Here is a 17,426-nt window from a genome sequence, read left to right on the forward strand (position 1 = left end):
AATGATGACTATGAGAAACCTTGGAGAGGAGGAAAGCAATGTACTTATATAGCCCTAAATCACTGGTGTCTCAAAGGGCTGCACAAACCACTACGACATCCTCGGTAGGCCCCACATAAGGGCAAGGAAAAACTCACACCCAGTGGACGTCGGTGACAATGATGACTATGAGAAACCTTGGAGAGGAGGAAAGCAATGTACTTATATAGCCCTAATCACTGGTGTCTCAAAGGGCTGCACAAACCACAACACAAACCACTACGACATTCTCGGTAGGCCCACATAAGGGCAAGGAAAACTCACACCCAGTGGGACATCGGTGACAATGATGACTATGAGAAACCTTGGAGAGGAGGAAAGCAATGTACTTACATAGCCCTAAATCACTTGTGTCTCAAAGGGCTGCACAAACCACTACGACATCCTCGGTAGGCCCACATAAGGGCAAGGAAAACTCACACCCAGTGGGACGTCGGTGACATTGATGACTATGAGAAACCTTGGAGAGGAGCAAAGCAATGTACTTAAATAGCCCTAAATCACTAGTGTCTCAAAGGGCTGCACAAACCACTACGACATCCTCGGTAGGCCCACATAAGGGCAAGGAAAACTCACACCCAGTGGGACGTCGGTGACAATGATGACTATGAGAAACCTTGGAGAGGAGGAAAGCAATGTACTTATATAGCCCTAAATCACTAGTGTCTCAAAGGGCTGCACAAACCACAACACAAACCACTACGACATCCTCGGTAGGCCCACATAAGGTCAAGGAAAACTCACACCCAGTGGGACGTGGGTGACAATGATGACTATGAGAACCTTGGAGAGGAGGAAAGCAATGTACTTATATAGCCCTAAATCACTGGTGTCTCAAAGGGCTGCACAAACCACTACGACATCCTCGGTAGGCCCACATAAGGGCAAGGAAAACTCACACCCAGTGGGACGTCGGTGACAATGATGACTATGAGAAACCTTGGAGAGGAGGAAAGCAATGTACTTATATAGCCCTAAATCACTAGTGTCTCAAAGGGCTGCACAAACCACTACGACATCCTCGGTAGGCCCACATAAGGGCAAGGAAAAACTCACACCCAGTGGGACGTCGGTGACAATGATGACTATGAGAAACCTTGGAGAGGAGGAAAGCAGTTTCCTTGTTTACGTTCCCGAAGGTGAAGCTTTACTATGGAACAGAGCGGTCAAGCGAACATGGTTCCCGACCACATGTCAACCGGCAGGTTTCGGTGAGAAAATGGTGGTAATAAGTCGGCTCTTACCGTGGGGCGGGTATAGCTCGGTTGGTAGAGTGGCCGTGCCAGCAACTTGAGGGTTGCAGGTTCGATTCCCGCTTCCGCCATCCCGGTCCCCTGCCGTTGTGTCCTTGGGCAAGACACTTTACCACCTGCTCCCAGTGCCACCCACACTGCTTTAAATGTAACTTAGATATTGGGTTTCACTATGTAAAGCGCTTTGAGTCACTAGAGAAAAGCGCTATATAAATATAATTCGCTTCACTTCACCGTAGACATGAGCGGAGAGCTTGCGTCGTTCCTCGTGCACCTGTCGAAGAGGCAGCTGCAGACTTTCTTGCCTCCTCCGGCCGGCTGCCCCCGAAAGCTCAGGCCGGCCCTAACAGCTGCCTTCGCTTCGCCTCGTCGCGAAACGTGGTTTCCCTCAGAGACACTGGCGGTCACCACACCCCTCTGACTTTCAGGTACCATATAATCTCACTAAAACACTAGTAGCACAATAAGCAGATAAGGGATTTTCCAGAATTATCCTAGTAAATGTGTCTAATAATATCTGAATCGCTCCCACCGCCCTCTTCTTTTTTTTTCTCTCTAGTCATTCACTCTAACTTTCCTCATCCGCGAATCAATCAATCAATCAATGTTTATTTATATAGCCCCAAATCACAAATGTCTCAAAGGACTGCACAAATCATTACGACTACAACATCCTCGGAAGAACCCACAAAAGGGCAAGGAAAACTCACACCCAGTGGGCAGGGAGAATTCACATCCAGTGGACGCCAGTGACAATGCTGACTATGAGAAACCTTGGAGAGGACCTCAGATGTGGGCAACCCCCCCCCCCCCCCCCCCCCCCCTCCCCTCTAGGGGACCGAAAGCAATGGATGTCGAGCGGGTCTAACATGATACTGTGAAAGTCCAATCCATAGTGGCTCCAACACAGCCGCGAGAGTTCAGTTCAAGCGGATCCAAGACAGCAGCAAGAGTCCCGTCCACAGGAAACCATCTCAAGCGGAGGCGGATCAGCAGCGTAAAGATGTCCCCAACCGATGCAGGCGAGCAGTCCATCCTGGGTCTCGACTCTGGACAGCCAGTACTTCATCCATGGTCATCGGACCGGACCCCCTCCACAAGGGAGGGGGGGACATAGGAGAAGAAAAGAAGCGGCAGATCAACTGGTCTAAAAAGGAGGTCTATTTAAAGGCTAGAGTATACAGATGAGTTTTAAGGTGAGACTTAAATGCTTCTACTGAGGTAGCATCTCGAACTGTTACCGGGAGGGCATTCCAGAGTACTGGAGCCCGAACTTTTTAGAATCTGCGGGCTATAGAGAATCTTTCATCCTCGCTCAAATTAATGGGGAAATCGTCGCTTTCTCGATCCGAATCGCTCTGGCTGCTGGTGGCCATGATTGTAAACAATGTGTGAATGTGAGGAGCTCCACAACCCGTGACGTCACGCGCACATCGTCTGCTACTTCCGGTACAGGCAAGGCTTTTTTATTAGCGACCAAAGTTGCAAACTTTATCGTCGATGTTCTCTACTAAATCCATTTTCTGCCGCTTATTCCCTTAGAGTACGCGGGGGGCGCTTGTGCCTATCTCAGCTACAATCGGGCGGAAGGCGGGGTACACACTGAACAAGTCGCCAGTTTATATATCAATGATGAAATAATAACATTTGCAACACATGCCAATACGGCCTGCTTTAGTTTATTAAATTGCAATTTTGAATTTCGCGCGGAAGTATCATGCTAAAAACCTTGCGGTATGATGACGCGATGTCATGGATTGTAGAGGACATTTTGTTCCAGCACCGTTCCCAGCTATAAGTTGTCTGTTTTCATCGCATAATTCCGCAGTATTCTGGACATCTGTGTTGCTGAATCTTTTGCAACTTGTTCAATGAATAATGGAGACGTCAAAGAAGAAAGCTGTAGGTGGGAAGCGGTGTATTGCGGCCGCCTTTAGCAACACAAACAGCCGGTGTTTCATTGTTTACATTCCCGAAAGATGACGGTGAAGCTTTACTATGGAACAGAGCGGTCAAGCGAACACGGTTGGATTGAACCACACACACAAAGTACAGTGTATTATGCAGCGATCACTTCGAAAGATCGTGTGTTTCGAAGAGGGTCACTTGCGAAGGGCAGAGATGGGCATCGCCACCACCCGTCGACTGGTGCTGAAAAAAGGTGCGTGGCCGACCTTCAGGCTGTACAGGTACGACCATATAATCTCACTAAAACACTAGTAACACCATAAGCAGATAAGGGATTTTCTAGAATTATCCTAGTAAATGTGTCTAATAACATCTGAATCGCTCCCACTGTATAGTCTTTTTTTTTTCTTTCTAGTCCTTCACTCTCACTTTCCTCATCCACAAATCTTTCATCCTCGCTCAAATTAATGGGGAAATTGTCGCTTTCTCGGTCCGAATCGCTCTGGCTGCTGGTGGCCATGATTGTAAACAATCTTCAGAAGTGAGGAGCTCCACAACCCGTGACGTCACGCGCACATCGTCTGCTACTTCCGGTACAGGCAAGGCTTTTTTATTAGCGACCAAAAGTTGCAAACTTTATCGTCGATGTTCTCTACTAAATCTTTTCAGCAATAATATGGCAATATGGACCTGCTATCCCCGTTTAAATAAGAACATCTCACTTCAGTCGGCTTTAAGTGCAGCTTTCATAAGTCAACTCTTAGCAGACTTCTTAGGAGTAGTTCTAAGTAGCTTGATAAATACGTCCCCAGGTCCGGTTTGATCAAAAAGAGGCGCCCGCCGACTTTACTTTGGCGATGTCCTCCGGCGTTTGACCCATGGCTTCGAAAATATCTATACTTGACGGCAGGTAGACGTCTTTGAAATAACGGACCGTGTCGGCGTCGGCGCCCGGGTACTCCATTTTGGCCACGTCCTCCATCATCTTGGTCTCGAACTCCGTGTGGACCGGCCCGGGCTCGATCATGGACAACCTGCAAGAGAGACCGTGGTGAGGACGCTGGCTGAAACCACGGGCCCCAGACCAGGTCCAAAATCCGTCTCGCGGGAAGTCCCAAGTTTAAAAAACAAAACAAAAACAAAAACATTTTTAGGGACCAAATGTATTGAATTTCTAGCGTTTTATTCTTTCTTTATTATTATTCTGCAGCTTAACATGCTTCAAAACTCACCAAATTTGACACACTCATCAAAACTGGTGAATATTGCGATTTGATAATAAAAACCTAACCCCAAAACTAAAAATTGCGCTCTAGCGCCCTCTAGGAAGAAATCACAGACAAAACTGCCTGTAACTTCCAGTAGGAATGTCGTAGCGACATGAAACAAAAACCTCTATGTAGGTCTCACTTAGACCTAAATTTCATAAAGTGACATCCTTCAGCAAAAATCAACAGGAAGTTTGCAATTCCCCCTTCAAAATAAAAGTTTTATAAAAACACTCACCTTTGCCTTTTTGAGCTGTAATTTGACCCCCTTAACATGCTTCAAAACTCACCAAACTGGACACACACATCAGGACTGGCGAAAATTGCGATGTAATCAAAAAACTAACCCCAAAACTCAAAATTGCGCTCTAGCGCCCCTTAGGAATAAAACAGACAAAACTGCTCCTAGGAAGAAAACACAGACAAAACTGCCTGTAACTTCCAGTAGGAATGTCGTAGTGAAACGAAAACCTCTATGTAGGTCTCACTTAGACCTACATTTCATAAACTGACATACTTCAGAAAAAATCAACAGTCAGTTTGCAATTCTCCCTCCAAAAACAAATGTTTTGTAAAAACACTCACCTTTGCCTCTTTGAGCTGTAATTTGACCCCCTTAACATGCTTCAAAACTTACCAAACTGGACACACACATCAGGACTGGCGAAAATTGCGATCTAATAAAAAACCAAACCCCAAAACTCAAAATTGCGCTCTAGCGCCCCCTAGGAAGAAAACACAGACAAAACTGCCTGTAACTTCCAGTAGGAATGTCGTAGTGAAACAAAAACCTCTATGTAGGTCTCACTTAGACCTACATTTCATAGATTGACAACCCCCAGCAAAAATCAACGGGAAGTTTGCAATTCCCCCTTCAAAATAAAAGTTTTGTAAACACACTTACCTTTGCCTCTTTGAGCTGTAATTTGACCCCCTTAAAATGCTTCAAAACTCAATCAGGACAGGCGAACATTGCGATCTAATCAAAAAAAACCAAACCCCAAAACTCAAAATTGCGCTCTAGCGCCCCCTAGGAAGAAAACACAGACAAAACTGCCTGTAACTTCCAGTAGGAATGTCGTAGTGAAACAAAAACCCCTATGTAGGTCTCACTTAGACCTACATTTCATAAACTGCCATACTTCAGCAAAAATCAACAGGAAGTTTGCAATTCTCCCTCCAAAAACAAATGTTTTGTAAAAACACTCACCTTTGCCTCTTTGAGCTGTAATTTGACCCCCTTAACATGCTTCAAAACTTACCAGACTGGACACACACATCAGGACTGGCGAAAATTGCGATCTAATCAAAAAACCTAACCCCAAAACTCAAAATTGCGCTCTAGCGCCCCCTAGGAATAAAACAGACAAAACTGCTCCTAGGAAGAAAACACAGACAAAACTGCCTGTAACTTCCAGTAGGAATGTCGTAGTGAAACAAAAACCTCTATGTAGGTCTCACTTAGACCTACATTTCATAAACTGACATCCTTCAGCAAAAATCAACAGGAAGTTTGCAATTCCCCCTTCAAAAAAAAAGTTTTATAAAAACACTCACCTTTGCCTCTTTGAGCTGTAATTTGACCCCCTTAACATGCTTCAAAACTTACCAAACTGGACACACACATCAGGACTGGCGAAAATTGCGATCTAATAAAAAAACCTAACCCCAAAACTCAAAATTGCGCTCTAGCGCCCCCTAGGAATAAAACAGACAAAACTGCTCCTAGGAAGAAAACACAGACAAAACTGCCTGAAACTTCCAGTAGGAATGTCGTAGTGAAACAAAAACCTCTATGTAGGTCTCACTTAGACCTACATTTCATAAACTGACATCCTTCAGCAAAAATCAACAGGAAGTTTTCAATTCCCCCTTCAAAATAAACGTTTTGTAAAAACACTCACCTTTGCCTTTTTGAGCTGTAATTTGACCCCCTTAACATGCTTCAAAACTCACCAAACTGGACACACACATCAGGACTGGCGAAAATTGCGATTTAATAAAAAAACCTAACCCCAAAACTCAAAATTGCGCTCTAGCGCCCCCTAGGAAGAAAACACAGACAAAACTGCCTGTAACTTCCAGTAGGAATGTCGTAGTGAAACAAAAACCTCTATGTAGGTCTCACTTAGACCTACATTTCATAAACTGACATCCTTCAGCAAAAATCAACAGGAAGTTTTCAATTCCCCCTTAAAAAAAAAAGTTTTATAGAAACACTCACCTTTGCCTCTTTGAGCTGTAATTTGACCCCCTTAAAATGCTTCAAAACTCACCAAACTGGACACACACATCAGGACAGGCGAAAATTGCGATCTAATCAAAAAAACCAAACCCCAAAACTCAAAATTGCGCTCTAGCGCCCCCTAGGAATCAAACACAGACAAAACTGCCTGAAACGTCCAGTAGGAATGTCGTAGAGACATGAAACAAAAACCTCTATGTAGGTCTCACTTAGACCTACATTTCATATATTGACAAGCAGCAAAAATCAACAGGAATTTGTAATAAACAAATAAAGTAAGTTTCTTACAAGTAACATTATCACTGGAGGACGAGGAATAGCTAAACATGCAATAGCTCATCGTGTCATAATTTAAACAAGCAGATATTTAAGTATTTATTGTTATTTTTACAAACTATCATATGGTATATAATAATTAAGGGTGCTAAAAAATTTTCATTTTTTTTGTAATTTTCCAAAAATTTATGCATTTTTTTTTTATTATATATAATTCAAAAAATACAAAATAAAATTATAATGATTAGAATTTTAGGCAATCTGTATGCTTACTTGGTGCAAACAAAATGAGATTTTGTAAGCTGTTTTGTTAAGTTGTTATCCATCCATTTTCTACCGCTTGTCCCTTTTGTGGTTGCGGGAGGGGGTGTCGCTGGAGTCCATATCAGCTGCACATGTGCGGAAGGCGGGGTACACCCCGGACAAGTCGCCATACTATACCAAATAATACATTGCAAGAATCACTTTGTATGGAGAATTGTGTTGGATCGAGGAGTGGGGTGAATTATATTTATATAGCGCTTTTCTCTAGTGACTCAAAGCGCTTTTACATAGTGAAACCCAATATTTAAGTTACATTTAAAGCAGTGTGGGTGGCACTGGGAGCAGGTGGGTAAAGTGTCTTGCCCAAGGACACACCGGCAGTGACTCCCTTGGCAGTTTGAATGGAGAATCGAATGAAATCGAGTATCAATTATGACTCAAATCCTCACCCCAAGAATCGTAATAAAATAACGAGGTGCCCACACATTCACACCAATAACAATTGAATATTTGTATGTGTATCAAAGTTTAAAACATATGAAATTTACGTTTTTTTTTCTGTCAAAATGGAAACAATGACAACATTAAGTAAGAAAGATGAAGTATTCATATTATTGCCAGGGGCCACTTTAAACCTCTAAAGCAGGGGTGTCAAACTCGAATACAGAGTGGGCCAAAATTCTAAACTGAACAAAGCCGCGGGCCAAAGTTGATTGATTGATTTTGATTGATACTTTTATTAGTAGATTGCACAGTACAGTACATATTCCGTACAATTGACCACTAAAAGGTAACACCCCAATAAGTTTGTCAACTTGTTTAAGTCGGGGTCCACGTTAATCAATTCGTGGTAAACAACAAGGTTGAACAACTTTACCTTTTAATAGGGACCCAAACAAGTTTTGCATTGAATATTGAACAAGCAAAGCTTACATAACTTTATGCTGACATGCAAAATCCAGGTTTGTTGGTAGCGGGGGTGTATGTTGTAGTGTCCCGGAAGAGTTAGGGCTGTAAGGGCTTCTGGGTATTTGTTCTGTTGTGTTGATGTTGTGCTACAGTGCGGATGTTCTCCCGAAAGGTGTTTGTCATTCTTGTTTGGTGTGGGTTCACAGTGTGGTGCATATTTGTAACAGTGTTAAAGTTGTTTATAAGGCCACCCTCAGTGTGACCTGTATGACTGTTGACCAAGTATGCCTTGCATTCACTTGTGTGTGTGTGTGTGTGTGTGTGTGTAGAATCCGCATATATTACGTGACTGGGCCGGCACGCTGATTGTATGGCGGAAAAGCGGACATGACAACAAGTTGTAGAGGACGCTAAAAGCAGTACCTTTAAGGCACGCCGCTGATATTGTTGTCCGAGTGGAAATCGGGAGAAATTTGGGAGAATGGTTGTCCCGGTAGATTTTTAGGGGGGGGGGGGGGCACTGATATTCGGGAGTCTCCTGGGAAAATCGTGAGGGTTGGCAAGTGTTAGAATTAGCGGTGAATGCACCGCCGCTGTATAATACCGGCGGGCCAGCTCTAATGTTAATTTAATATTGTCTCAAGGGCCAAAATAAATTACATGGCGGGCCAAATTTGGCCCGCGGGCCAGAGTTTGACACCCATGCTCTAAAGCAGGGGTGCCCACACTTTTTCTGCAGGCGAGCTACTTTTCAATTGACCAACTCGAGGGGATCTACCTCATTTATATATATCATTTATATTTATTTATTTATGAAAGAGACATTTTTGTAAACAAGTTAAATGTGTTTAATGATAATACAAGCATGTGTAACACATATAGATGTCTTTCTTTCACAAAGACAAGAATATAAGTTGGTGTATTACCTGATTCTGATGACTTGCATTGATTGGAATCAGACAGTAATGATGATAACGCCCACATTTTCAAATGGAGGAGAAAAAAAGTTGTCCTTTCTGTACAATACCACATGAAAGTGGTTGGTTTTTGGCATCTAATTCATCCAGCTTCCATACACTTTACAAGAAAAACATGGGCGGCAAATTCCGTAGTTTGCTTGATTGACATTCACGGCACCCGAGGGTCTTGTGAGATGACGCTGGCTGCTGCCAGTTCATTATTATGAAAAAATGACAGAGAGGAAGGCGAGAAACACTTTTTATTTCAACAGACTTTCGCGCCGTCCCTTCCGTCAAAACTCTAAAGGCCGACTGCACATTTCCTATCTTCACAATAAAAGCCCTGCTTCATGCTGCCTGCGCTAACAAAATAAGAGTCTCGGAAAGCGATGTGCACGCCCGCTTTCTGAGGGATCGCTTGTGCACGCCAGTTTTCCGAGACTCTGTATTTAGTTAGCGCAGGCAGCATGAAGCAGGGCTTTTATTGTGAAGATAGGAAATGTGCAGTCGGCCTTTAGAGTTTTGACGGAAGGTACGGCGCGAGAGTCTGTTGAAATAAAAAGTGTTTCTCGCCTTCCTCTCGGTCATATTTTCATAATAATGATCTTGCAGCAGCCAGCGTCATCTCACAAGACCCTCCGGTACCGTGAATGTCATTTAAGTGACGTCTTTGTGAAGATTGATGATCACTAATTTTTAGGTCAATTTTTTTAAAAGCCTGGCTGGAGATCGACTGACACACCCCCCGCGGTCGACTGGTAGCTCGCGATCGACGTAATGGGCACCCATGCTCTAAAGGCTTAGTGGCCACATACATGGACAGCACCTTTTAGCTCTTAATTCCATAATTGTGTACGCTACTGAATTGGGGTCTTATGGCCACTTATGTGGACACTTATACTGCCATCTGGTGGTGTCAGGAGAGTATAACATATAATGGAATTTGGGAAAAAAAAGTGTAAAAAAATAAGAATTAGCATGTCACTAAACATGAAGTACACATTTGTGTACTTATGGACTAAGTTCATCATAACAAAAAGATGATTTTTAGTTTTTATTTGAATTAGGGTCCAATAAGCCCAAATAGCAAAGAGAAATAAAATAAACAAACAGCTTGGGCCTTAAGAGGTTAAATGACGTGTCGATCTGGATCTGGCTCCCGGGTCTTGAGTTTGACACAGGTGATGTAGACCCTCAACACCCCTGCTGTCACAAATAGATTGAAGTCGTGTGGTAACGAGTGATGATCATTACCTGACATTGAACTTCATGAGCTGCACCGCCATGCTCTCACAGAAGCCCTCCATGGCGAACTTGGAGGCAGTGTAAACGTCATTGAAGACCACACCTGGTGCAGGAACAAGAACAAGGTTGGGGAACAAGGACAACAATTTATTTTTTTGAACTGAATTCATTGGTGTTATTTAGCTGGCATCATTAGACACCAGGCATCACTTGTTTTAATTCATTTTCACCTTTTAGAGTGGTTAACTTCTTTTTACACTTGCATGACAGTTACGAATGTTGCCTGTCTGGTAGGAAAAAACGAGTATTTAGGGAAGACCTGGGCAAATTAATCTGTGATTTGAAAGTGTTAAAAAAAACATTAAAATCAAATTACAGGATATTATTTATGATCATTTTCCCCGACTAATGCGCTAACATCATGTGGTTTATTTGTGTTTACATATGTAGCATCTTCTACAAAGATACAAATAATTGCTATTGTGACATCTAGTGGACACATTTAGAACAGCAGTTTTTTTTTTTTTTTTAAAATGAGGGTAATTATTATACTAAGGAAATTATTTATATTATATATTATTATCCATCCCCTGGGATGGATAAAACCTGTTCACGGGCCTGATCCGGCGCCCGGGTTGTAGGTTTGACACCCCTGATATAGATAAATAGATTCACCGGCCCCCAGACACATTTTTTCCCCTCTGACTCAAAACAATTGCCCAGGCCCGATTTAGGAAAATTTCACGTTGCCAGACCCATGCATCACAACATATCAAAGCCGTTCCCAGACGGCGTGCGAGAGGAAGTTTCCGGCGACGTCACCTTACCCTGAAGACCCATGACGCTGCTCATGACCACGATGTGTCCCGAGCGCCTCCTCTTCATGTCGGGCATCACCTCCTTGATCATGCGCACCACGCCGAAGAAGTTGGTCTCGAACACGCGCTTCATCTCCTCGATGCTGATGCTCTCCACCGGGCCCAGCAGACCCACGCCGGCGTTGTTGACTGCCAGGGTGACATGTGTGGCTTTTAGTCCAGACGGCCACTAGAGGTCAGTGTTACGACAGCAAGAGAGAAGTGTGACACAACAGCAGGCTTTGGCAAATAGGCCTCGTTGAGTAATTAGGTGAAAGTGGACTTTGATCGAGATGCAAGCAGGTTTTTAAAAGTCTCAACACATGACCTCAAATCATGACGTGTTCAGTGTGTCACAAGCACTTATGCTGACTGCGGGGGTTTAGTTACTCAACATATCTCAGTTTATCCCTTTTAATCGCTAAGCCAATTTCCGCCAAGCACAGGTTTTAACTTTTAAATCAAATATTTTCAAAGCTAGTGCATAAAAGTACAAACCCAGTTTCCGTATGTGTTGGGAAATTGTGTTCGATGTAAATATAAACAGAATACAATGATTTGCAAAACCTTTTCAACCCATATTTGGCCCTAGTGTGTGAATGTTGTCTGTCTATCTGTGTTGGCCCTGCGATGAGGTGGCGACTTGTCCAGGGTGTACCCTGCCTTCCGCCCGATTGTAGCTGAGATAAGCGCCAGTGCCCCCTGCGACCCCGAAAGGGAATAAGCGGTAGGAAATGGATGGATGAAGTTAATTCCCTTTTTTTTTAGTCTTTTAATAGCAGAGATAAGTACTGTATTTTTTCTCCTTGTCATGGCTCCCTCAGATTTTTTGGAGAACCCGGAGTGAAAAAAGACTTTCATAGTTTTAAAAAGACTTCCATAGTTTCCGACTGTCTGTGGGGCCGTGAATGCACACAAGCTGAGGTGCAAAGAAAGCAATAAAAAAAAAATGTGTGTGTTCAGTTCAGCTTTTTGTGTGTGCAACGCCTTAGGGAAGATAACCATCAATGGGGCGGCATAGCTCGGTTGGTAGAGCGGCCGTGCCAGCAACTGGAGGGTTGCAGGTTCGATTCCCGCTCCCGCCATCCTAGTCAATGCCGTTGTGTCCTTGGGCAAGACACTTTACCCACCTGCTCCCAGTGCCACCCACACTGGTTTAAATGTAACTTAGATATTGGGTGTCACTATGTAAAGCGCTTTGAGTCACTAGAGAAAAGCGCTATATAAATATACTTCACTTCACTTCACTTCATATTTAGTTGAATATGCGACAAAGACAAGATATTTGATGTTCAAACTCATAAACTTTATTTTCTTTTGCAAATAATAATTAACTAAGGGACGGCGTGGCGCAGTGGAAGAGTGGCCGTGCGCAAACCGAGGGTCACTGGTTGAAATCCCACCTAGTACCAACCTCGTCACGTCCGTTGTGTCCTGAGCAAGACACTTCACCCTTGCTCCTGATGGGTGCTGGTTGGCGCCTTGCATGGCAGCTCCCTCCATCAGTGTGTGAATGTGTGTGTGAATGTGGAAGTAGTGTCAAAGCGCTTTGAGTACCTTGAAGGTAGAAAAGCGCTATACAAGTACAACCCATTTATCATTTATTTATTTAACTTAGAATTTCATGGCTGCAACACGTGCCAAAGTAGTTGGGAAAGGGCATGTTCACCACTGTGTTACATCACCTTTTCTTTTAACAACACTCAATAAATGTTTGGGAACTGAGGAAAATAATTGTTGAAGCTTTGAAAGTGGAATTCTTTCCCATTCTTGTTTTATGTAGAGCTTCAGTCCTTCAACAGTCCGGGGTCTCCGCTGTCCTATTTTACGCTTCATAATGCGCCGCACATTTTCCATGGGAGACAGGTCTGGACTGCAGGCGGGCCAGGAAAGTACCCGCACTCTTTTACTACGAAGCCACGCTGTTGTAACACTTGGCTTGCTGAAATAAGCAGGGGCGTCCATGATAACGTTGCTTGAATGACAACATATGTTACTCCAAAACCTGTATGTACCTTTCATCATTAATGGTGCCTTCACAGATGTGTAAGTTACCCATGCCTTGGGCACTAATACACCCCCATACCATCACAGATGCTAGCTTTTGAACTTTGCGCCTATAACAATCTGAATGGTTATTTCCCTCTTTGTTCCGGAGGACACCACGTCCACAGTTTCCAAATATAATTTGAAATGTGGATTCGTCAGACCACAGACCATGGCTGCAACACGTGCCAAAGTAGTTGGGAAAGGGCATGTTCACCACTGTGTTACATCACCTTTTCTTTCAACAACACTCAATAAACGTTTGGGAACTCAGGAAAATAATTGTTGAAGCTTTGAAAGTGGAATTCTTTCCCATTCTTGTTTTATGTAGAGCTTCAGTCGCTCAACAGTCCGGGGTCTCCGCTGTGAAGTGAAGTGAATTATATTTATATAGCGCTTTTTCTCTACTGACTCAAAGCGCTTTACAAAGTGAAACCCAATATCTAATTTTTACATATAAACCAGTGTGGGTGGCACTGGGAGCAGGTGGGTAAAGTGTCTTGCCCAAGGACACAACGGCAGTGACTAGGATGGCGAAAGCAGGGATCGAACCTGCAACCCTCAAGTTGCTGGCACGGCCGCTCTACCAACCGAGCTATACCGCTATACCGCTGTCCTATTTTACGCTTGACCCTCCCCCGCTGAATTCCTATTGGTTGACGTGTTTGTGACGATTGCTGACATTTTCTTGGTCTCGTCCGCGAATGAGATAAATAATATTATTTGATATTTTACGGGTAATGTGTTAATAATTTTGCACATAAGTCGCTCCGGAGTATAAGTCGCACCCCCGGCCAAACTATGAAAAAAAACTGCGACTTATAGTCCGAAAAATACGGTATTATGTTGAAGGGGGCAGGAAAATATACGATTTTCTTCATCCTGTTCCTTCTCAAGCCTAGGTGTGTAAATGTGTGTGTTGTTGTTGGAGTTTAATTGTCTACTGATCAAAAATGCACATCAATGAAGGAGATACATAAAAAATTAAAGCTGCAAGCAGCGTTGGTCGGGTCCGCCTTTGGCTGCTGCCCCCGAGACCCACTCTCCTGTGCGAGTTTGAAGCCAAAACAAGCGTTAGAAGACGCCTTGGAGCCACTATTTTGAGAATCTAATGCATTGTGAAAGTAATGCAGTTGTTGTATTGAAGTGAAAATATCAAACTTCCTGTTGATTTTTGCCAAAGTAGGTTAATTATTAAAATGTAGGTCTAAGTGAGACCTACATAGTGTTTTTTGTTTCATGTCTCTCTGACATTCCTACTGGAAGTTACAAGCAGTTTTGTCTGTGTTTTCTTCCTAGGAGCAGTTTGTCCGTGTTGTATTCCTAGGGGGGCGGTAGAGCGCAATTTTGAGTTTTGAGGTTAGGTTTTTTCATCAGATTGCAATTTTTGCCAGACCTGATGTGTGTGTCAAGTTTGGTGAGTTTAGAAGCATTTTAAGGAGGTCAAATAACAGCTCAAAGAGGCAAAAATGACATTTTTTAGGAGACTTTGTACAGGGGTTCTTTGAAGGCGCGTAAAATCAAAACCTGAGAACTTATCAAAACTCTGTTCTATGCTTTTAATCAGAAGGGTTCAATCTCTCTCCTGTGCGAGTTTGAAGCCAAAACAACAAACGCACTCAGAGGAGATAATGTTTGAAGAAAGGTGACCGGTTTTTACAAAACTTTTGTTTTGAAGGGGGGATTGCAAACTTCCTGTTGATTTTTGTTGGGGGTTGTCAATCTATGAAATGTAGGTCTAAGCGAGACCTACATAAAGTTTTTTGTTTCATGTCCCTCCGACATTCTTACCGGAAGTTACAAGCAATTCTGTCTGTGTTTTCTTCCTAGGAGCAGTTTTTTCAGTGTTTTATTCAAAAATAGCGCTAGAGCGCAATTTTGAGTTTTGGGGTTTGTTTTTTTCATTAGATCACAATATTCTCCAGTCCTTATGTGTGCGCCAAGTTTGGTGACTTTTGAAACATTTTAAAGGGGTCAAATTACAGCGCAAAGGGGCAAAAATTGCATTTTTTGCGCAAATTTTATTTTGAAGGGGTTTTTGCCAACTTCCTGTAGATTTTTGCTGAAAGAAGTGAGTGTATGAAAATTGGGTCTAAGTCAGACCTACATAGGAGTTTTTTGTTTCATGTCGCTATGACATTCCTAACAGAAGTTACATGCAGTTTTGTCTGTCATTTTTTCCTAGGGGGCGCTAGAGCGCAATTTTCATTTTGGGGGATTGGTTGCTTAATATGTTGGGAAGGTTTGCTATACCGACGTGTGTGTCAAATTTGGTGAGTTTTGAAGCATGTTAAAGGGGTCAAATTAGGGTGCGTAGGTGCGGAATAATAATAAAACAAAGCATTTTCAATAGGGTCCTTGGCCCATGGCAAAGGACTCCTGTGGAGTCCTTTGCCATGGGCCAAGGACCCTAATAAAGCTGCAAGCAGCGTTGGTCGGGTCCGCCTTTGGCTGCTGCCGCCGCTACTCAAGCCCTAGTCTAAGTCAGACCAACATAGAGGTTTGTATTTCATGTCTCTACGACATTTCTAACAGAAGTTACATGCAGTTTTGTCTGGGTTTTTTCCTAGGGGGTGCTAGAGCGCAATTTTGATTTTTAGGGTTTGGTTTTTTTATCAGATGGCAATTTTCGCCAGTCCTGGTGTGTGTGTAAAATTTGGTGAGTTTTAAAGCATGGTAAGGGGGTCAAATTACAGATCGGCGTTTCTGGATGTTGCTGATAAATGGCTTTCACTTTGTATAGTAGAGCTTTAACTTGCACTTTGAAGCATTTTAAAGGGGTCAAATTACAGATCATGGCAAAGGACTCTTGTGGAGTCCTTTGCCATGGGCCTGCGGACCCTAATTAAAGCTGCAAGCAGCGTTGGTCGGGTCCGCCTTTGGCTGCTGCCGCCGCTACTCAAACCCTAGTCTAAGTCAGACCAACATAGAGGTTTGTATTTCATGTCTCTACGACATTTCTAACATAAGTTACATGCAGTTTTGTCTGGGTTTTTTCCTAGGAGGCGCTAGAGCGCAATTTTGATTTTTAGGGTTTGGTTTTTTGTCAGATGGCAATTTTCCCCGGTCCTGGTGTGTGTGTAAAATTTGGTGCGTTTTAAAGCATGGTAAGGGGGTCAAATTACAGATCGCCGTTTCTGGATGTTGCTGATAAATGGCTTTCGCTTTGTATAGTAGAGCTTTAACTTGCACTTTGAAGCATTTTAAAGGGGTCAAATTACAGCTCATGGCAAAGGACTCTTGTGGAGTCCTTTGCCATGGGCCTGCGGACCCTAATTAAAGCTGCAAGCAGCGTTGGTCGGGTCCGCCTTTGGCTGCTGCCGCCGCTACTCAAGCCCTAGTCTAAGTCAGACCAACATAGAGGTTTGTATTTCATGTCTCTACGACATTTCTAACAGAAGTTAAATGCAGTTTTGTCTGGGTTTTTTCCTAGGGGGCGCTAGAGCGCATTTTTGATTTTTAGGGTTTGGTTTTTTGTCAGATGGCAATTTTCGCCGGTCCTGGTGTGTGTGTAAAATTTGGTGAGTTTTAAAGCATGGTAAGGGGGTCAAATTACAGATCGGCGTTTCTGGATGTTGTTGATAAATGGCTTTCGCTTTGTATAGTAGAGCTTTAACTTGCACTTTGAAGCATTTTAAAGGGGTCAAATTACAGCTCATGGCAAAGGACTCCACAAGAGTCCTTTGCCATGGGCCTGCGGACCCTAATTAAAGCTGCAAGCAGCGTTGGTCGGGTCCGCCTTTGGCTGCTGCCGCCGCTACTCAAACCCTAGTCTAAGTCAGACCAACATAGAGGTTTGTATTTTATGTCTCTACGACATTTCTAACAGAAGTTACAAGCAGTTTTGTCTGGGTTTTTTCCTAGGGGGGCGCTAGAGCGCAATTTTGATGTTTAGGGTCTTGTTTTTAATCAGATGGCAATTTTCGCCAGTCCTGGTGTGTGTGTAAAATTTGGTGAGTTTTAAAGCATGGTAAGGGGGTCAAATTACAGATCGCCGTTTCTGGATGTTGTTGATAAACGGCTTTCGCTTTGTATAGTAGAGCTTTAACTTGCACTTTGAAGCATTTTAAAGGGGTCAAATTACAGCTCATGGCAAAGGACTCTTGTGGAGTCCTTTGCCATGGGCCTGCGGACCCTAATTAAAGCTGCAAGCAGCG

The 17,426-nt window shown here is 43.3% G+C and overlaps 1 protein-coding gene and 1 pseudogene across 2 annotated transcripts in view; both read right to left on the bottom strand.

The window, feature by feature from the left end:
• nudt1 (nudix (nucleoside diphosphate linked moiety X)-type motif 1) overlaps positions 1 to 17,426 on the bottom strand; it is a 134,627-nt gene that overhangs the window by 42,058 nt on the left and 75,143 nt on the right. The gene's annotated exons all lie outside the window — the stretch shown is intronic.
• LOC133555848 (retinol dehydrogenase 8-like) overlaps positions 1 to 17,426 on the bottom strand; it is a 42,274-nt pseudogene that overhangs the window by 2,540 nt on the left and 22,308 nt on the right.

The sequence above is a fragment of the Nerophis ophidion genome, linkage group LG07, assembly GCF_033978795.1.
Source record: "Nerophis ophidion isolate RoL-2023_Sa linkage group LG07, RoL_Noph_v1.0, whole genome shotgun sequence".
In the NCBI taxonomy this organism is placed as follows: domain Eukaryota; kingdom Metazoa; phylum Chordata; class Actinopteri; order Syngnathiformes; family Syngnathidae; genus Nerophis; species Nerophis ophidion.